This window comes from Hydra vulgaris, chromosome 11 (genome assembly GCF_038396675.1).
Source record: "Hydra vulgaris chromosome 11, alternate assembly HydraT2T_AEP".
Taxonomy (NCBI): Eukaryota; Metazoa; Cnidaria; class Hydrozoa; order Anthoathecata; family Hydridae; genus Hydra; species Hydra vulgaris.
The window spans coordinates 24,036,843-24,043,898 of record NC_088930.1 but is presented as its reverse complement, the minus strand read 5'-3'; positions in this window follow the sequence as shown (position 1 = coordinate 24,043,898).

Genomic DNA, 7,056 nt, shown 5'->3' with positions numbered 1-7,056 from the left:
ACTGCTTCAATAGCTATTTTGAATTCACAAATGATAGTCATAGTCATAAACTTACATCTGTATCTTATTGTAGTCTCTCTGTGCCTTTAAAACAAACATGTAGGTATGGCATTAGGTCAATCAAGTATCAATCAATTCACTGCTAGAACTCTGTTCCTGTTAAAACTAAAAAAAATATTCTCTAAATTGACAAATAGAAATGCCTTCATAACCCATGTAAAAAAAGTTTATCCTCAATAAAAATAATCAATGAACTATCTTCTATACAATTGCCCCCTTTTTAGTTATTCCCTATAACTAAATTTTTTTCTACAATAACGCTATTTTCTATAATTTGTAACTATAACTTTAAGTTATTTTCTCTATAACTTTTTAATAATATAAATTTATAAAAGTCGTAAAATAGAAGCTTAAATATAAAACTCATAAAATAAAAATATAAAACTCTAAAAATAGAAGACAAAAAAAGTATAAATATTCATTTGGTCTCAATTAATTACCCTCATCTTCATCATTCTGTAAAGTTTATAAAGCTGTAAAGCTATATATTAAATATATAAGTTATGTTATTAAATATATCTATATTTCTATTCCTTCTAAAATATTATGCTTAAAAGATTTTGATACATAATAAAACTTTTCTAAGACTTCTACTTCTTCAATTCTTCTTTCCAAGTTATTAATCTCTCTCCATTTTCTTTTCTCCTTTTTATCTGTTATATTATTTTGTTATCGATATTATTATGGTTTTTATATTTTTACTTTGCATTATTAATGATAATAATCTCTATTTGCTACAAATATTTTATTTTGAATATAGCAGTAAAAATATATATAGGTTATTATGTTTCATATTATTGTATTTAATATTGTTATTACTTTTTTATCATGGTTATTGTTATTATTATTGTTATATCATTATTATTACTATTATTATTATTATTGTTATTATTATTATTATTATTATTGTTATTATTATTATTATTATTATTATTATTATTATTATTATTATTAATATTATTATTATTATTATTATTATTATTATTATTATTATTATTATTATTATTATTATTATTATGCTATAATTTTTACCATCATAGTTCTTTACATGTCAACATAACTGTTTGCAAATATCCCACAAATTATATATATATATATATATATATATATATATATATATATATATATATATATATATATATATATATATATTTATACATTAATTATTAAAGTGAAAATATATTGATTTAAATATATTGAAATAGATAAATAAATATACATATATACATATTTATATATATATTTATACATACATATATATATACATATATATATATATATATATATATATATATATATATATATATATATATATATATATATATATTTATATATATATATATATATATATATATATATATATATATATATATATATATATATATATATATATATATATATATACATATATACATATACATATATATTAAACAAGCCACAAGTTTATACAAAATATAAATATATATATATATATATGTTATATATATATTTTTTTTATATAAATATATATTTAAGTATCCACACACACACATTGATAGCATAAATTAGTTACTTAACATCAAAGTTACTATTTTTTATTTTTTTATTTTTTCTTTTTCTTTTTTTTTTTTTTTTTTTTTTTTTTGACAAAGAATTTTGTTTGTTTTGAAAAATGACGCATGCGCTTGGACTGCAATATATGGTTCCGCATTATTTTCTTCTAGTGAAACTTGTCCGAAATTTATTTAAATCGAAAGCAAAGTTCGTCCAAGTATCTGATAATTTATTGATCTTATTTTCTATTTAGGTTTTCTTAATGTAATTTAAAACAAAAATATTAAAATCATATCTTTAATAGGAAAATATGTTTTATAACGACGTCTATTTTACGCTAGTTTTTTTTTCTTTCTTGTACATTTAATATTTATTTGACAATATCTAAATTAACATTAACTAGATGAATAAATGAATTCGTCACTTAAATGAATTATCAAACGAGCATATTTTTTTAAAAGAAAATGGTTTTGAAATTTTATTAAAGAAAAATTTTACGCTAACTTATGACAAACTTATTTATCAAGCAAATTTTTATTTTTAAGTTCCATTAAGTTCCATTTATTTGTTATTACTAATTAGTATATTTAAACATTATACAATATTTAGTTATTTTAATAGGGATATAAAAAATGTTTTCTAATAATATTAGAACATAAGAGTTTCTTCCATAAAGTTCAAAACTGTGTGAGAATGAAGTGTTACAACATTAAGGTAAGATAGCTACCGCATTAAGATCACTTTTTAAAAAATGCTTGGTATTTAGTATCAGACTTTTGTTTCATTCATATTGAATGAAAGAAAAAAAGTTAAATTGCATCATTATATAATAAATGCAATCTAAATTTCCATTTTTAGGAAAAAATACCATATAGAGAAAGGTCGAATTCAGTTAGTTTGGCGCCTAATAAGTTTTACAAAGTGCACGTCTAAAGAGAATCATATATTAAGTTTTTATAAACTAAAGTTTAACAATAAAACACAGCAAAAATGTTATACAGGTTAAATCTAAGGTTGAAACACCGCGCTTCTGGCGAGTTGAGTTTTGTTGAACTTACGGAAATCCTTATTTATATATCTTTAATCTTGATATCCTCGTGTGTGTTTTGATTAAAATCTTATCATTTGATTTCTTACAGATAAAATAACAGTAAGATAATGTCAAGACAAAACTAAAAGTTTTTAATTATTCCCCCCCCCCCCCCACATCCCCTCCTTAAAACTGTCGCTAAGTCACGGTGATTCAATACTTATTAAAACTAGGACTTTTATGCGCATGCGTTAGTTGCAAATATCAATGATTATTATTTCGATGACTATCATTATTTCGATATAAATAAATTTTTCCGTAGTCTGCAAATTTTAAAATCTATGGCACCTCCTTTTAGTGCATGCTAAATATCGCTTACCTATTTCGATTAACCGTGTTAAGCATTCATTATATATTGTTTACCAGTTTGCTTGTTTGCTTGTGTTTTTTGTTGTTGGTAAACTATATCTTGTGAAATGAAGCAAAACAGATCATAAATGAACTTGATTAAGAATAGATTTTGAAGTAGTAAGTCCGCTTTACGGTGATCAACAAAGCTTTGTTATTAGCAAATTTAACACATTCTATTAATTTATACTTTAGAAGAACTAAAATTTTTTTTAGTTCTTCTAAAGTATAAATTAATAGAATGTGGCAAGGTGGCATAACTCAGTTGATTTCAATTAAAAAACGGCTAAAATAAATCATCGTTTTATTCACACGTGAATAAAACGATGATTTATTTTACACCTCCGCCCAAAAGTTATCAAGAGCATGAAGAATATGTGGAAATCTTTTAGGAATAGACGGCTTAAAAAGTGACAGTAAAATTGATCAAATATATAAATATATGGAATAAATATACCAAAGATTTTCAGTGTATTTATCTAGAAAAAATGTCTAAAAATCGAATGCAAATCTACTTGAATTTTTTATTATGTTAGAAGATGATTGTCATTTAATTAATATAAAACTTGCTGGAGAACTTGCATTCAAAAGTAAAACTATTGTTAGAGCAGAATTTGACAAATGCATTTTCAAGCATGTCCAATCATGTTTTTTTGAATAGCATTATTACAGATCTTGAAAAATTGCACTTTTGCAAGATACAGTTGAAAGTTTTGTGTGAGGCAGAAAGTGCAGAAAATGTTTTGAAAGTATATAAACCAAGAATACTTTATTATAAATTGAGAAAAAAAAGAAAGTATAGTATTGAAATAAAAATATTATTCATTAAGTTTACTTGTAATTAAGTCTTTATTAAACTTAATGAAGAGGATAAAGTTTTTGTAATTAAAATTAAAAGATAAAACTTGATTTTAAATTTTGTACAAAATAGGATGATAAAGTTTAATAAAGAGGATGAAGTTTTTGTTTTTTAAGTTATGAATAAATTTGTATGTAAATGTATATACAGTGGAGAAAATAGAATTAGCCTCACCATGTACTGATCCAATATTTTGTAAATCTGTAAACAAGTTTGTGCGGTACATCTTTTGTATCCACACACATATAATTATTGTTAGAAACAACAACTTTTTAGATTATAATATAGCATAATTAAATTGCGGTACATTTGATAAAACCATAAAGTGTATAATACTTGATATTTGCGGTAATAAATAGAATTAGCCTCATCAATAATTATTTTCAGTTTACTTGCATATTTTGATCTGGTGATGCGCATTTGTACTTAGTTTTTTATTATTATTTGTAAGTTAAACAAAGACTGTGAAATCAGTGCTCATAAAGTTTTTAACATTTGGTTTTTGATACCTTAATTTGATATGGGACGTGGTAAGCATTTAACGAAGAAGAATTAGCTATAATCAAAGCATACAAAGATACAGGCTTATCTAATCGGAAAATTACAAACAAAATTAAAAGATCTACAAAAGTGGTTAATAATTACTTCTCGAATGGGGTTAATTATGGAGCTTATAAGGGAAGTTGTGGCAAACGTAAAATTTATATTCGTACTAAATAAGTTATTGTACGACGTGCTGCAGCTCAGCACATGACTGCATCTCAAATTCGTGCTTATTTACAATTACTTGTACCTGTTCAACGTGTGAGACAAATCTTACATTAAGATCCAAACACAGTTTGGAAAAAGCGTTAACCAAAACCAAAACTTACTGCTTGTCATAAAGAAGTTAGATTACAATTTGCAAAAGAACACATGTCTTGGCAAGAAGAGTGGCATCAAGTTCTCTTTAGTGATGAAAAAAAGTTCAATGTAGATGGTCCTGATGGCTATCTATATTACAGGCACGATCTTCGAAAAGAGAAAGAAACTTGGATGATGAGTCATAACTTTGGTGGTGGAACTGTTATGGTTTGGGGGGCTTTTTCCTTTGCTGGAAAACTCCCACTGGCATGGATTTTAACAAAAATGAATTCACAGGACTACATTGACTTATTAGAAATAAGTTTGCTTGAACATGGTGAAGAACTGATGGGTGAAAATTTCACTTTTCAACAAGATAATGCTGTTATAGATAATGTAATGTTTCAACAAGGTAATGTTTGTAAGCTTTGAGTTTTGTCCATAATTCAAAGCTTACAAAAGCTTGGTTTAGAGAAAAAATTATTCACATAATGGAATGGCCTGCATGTAGTCCAGATCTTAACCCCATTGAAAATCTATGGGGAATACTTTCCAGAAAAGTTTATGAAAATGGTAAGCAATTTGAATCCACCTTGGAGCAGAAATCTCGTATCAGAGAAGCTTGGAATAAAATATCTATAGAAACTATTCAAAATCTTGTGACCAGCATGTCAAGTCGCATATTTGAAGTCATTAAAAATTCAGGAAGCAATACTAAATATCAAATGAGCATAAAAACAAAATATTTTCTGTATTTTCTTGTATATAACGTAAATGAGGTTAATTCAATTTTCTCCACAAATTGAATACTTTTAATTTTTTTTCCATTTGTAATTAATTAAACATTCCAATTTATAAACTTTTTCATTGTAGTAGAAGATAATAAAAAGTAAAGTAGATTTAATAATGGTTTCACTGCCATTTTTGTTTAATTAGAATGAGAAATAAAGGTGAGGCTAATTCTATTTTCTCCGCTGTATATGTGTTTGTATATATATACAAAAAAGTGTTTAACCAAGTATTAGAAAAAACATTTTATTACGTATATAATATCACATTTAAAGCCCAATTTTTACAATGCCTGGATTTATGAATTGATTTGACATATTTTGATATTTTAAAATTTATTTATGGCATCAATAATTGCTCGGATTATGCAATTTGATTCCTATAGACCTTGAATTTATAGATACTGGTCATCACTTGTCAATGTGAACCAGAAATTTATAAAGTTTTTTTCATATCATTGTAAGTGTCATAATATCATAAATAGTTCATACTATTTCTAAGATAATGATATTCAGGAACTTGGTAAATATTTCACTAATTTTTTGATTTTACTCTTGCAGTGCTCTGTGCATCAGTAAACTACTTGTTTTTATAATTTGATATTATTGAGAATTATTTTGTCATCGTGTATTGTATAATGGAAAATCTTAACAATTTTTAGATTTACCAATCAAGCAATTTATCGAATTTTCTAGATTCACATGACAAGATGCTTCTGTGACACCAAAAATGCATTTACTTGAAAATCATGTAGATTAGTTCATTAAAAAATCGAGATTAGATACAGGTGTTTATGGTGATAAATAGAGATTAGGAATAGATGTTTATGATGAACGTTTACACGCCGAACTCACCAATCTTAATAGATTATTCTGGCATACGGGTAGTTGTCAGCTTGCAAGCATTATTAAATAACATTTTATAAAAAAATCACCCTAAAGCAAAAGATATAAAGCCTAATGTAAAAAAATAATAATAAATTTAAAGAAATTTTTTACGAAGTATTTTTTGTAAAAAAATTTTGAAATTAGTTTTATTAGAAATTTGTAAAAATATAAATGATAAACAAAATCTTAGTTTCTTTTCTAACTTTCGTTTTAAGACTTTTTGGATTTTAACCCTAAAGCAATGTAAATTTTAAGTTAATGTGAGAGAACTTTTTAATATTGAATTATTATTTAATATTAAAATGTCTTTATAACTTAAAGGCTAAATATATATTTTTATAAGTTATTAGGAATATGACCTTTTAATTCAAAATCAAAATTTTTATATGATGCAGATGATGATTGCTAGAATTTAGATTTTTTTGTTTTGTTTAGTATTTTAAATTTTAAACCGTTACAAACTAAGCTTAAAATGTTGCTAAATCTTAAATTCAAAAAAAAATTTTGCTTAGCGTTATAAAAATTAGGGTAGAGCGGAGCATATAGGGACACTTAAGCAACAAATGCTAGTTGCGGATAAAATAATCGTAGTTAACATTGTTTTTTATAAATTTCCGAAAAATTTATTGATATAAGAAAATGAAAAA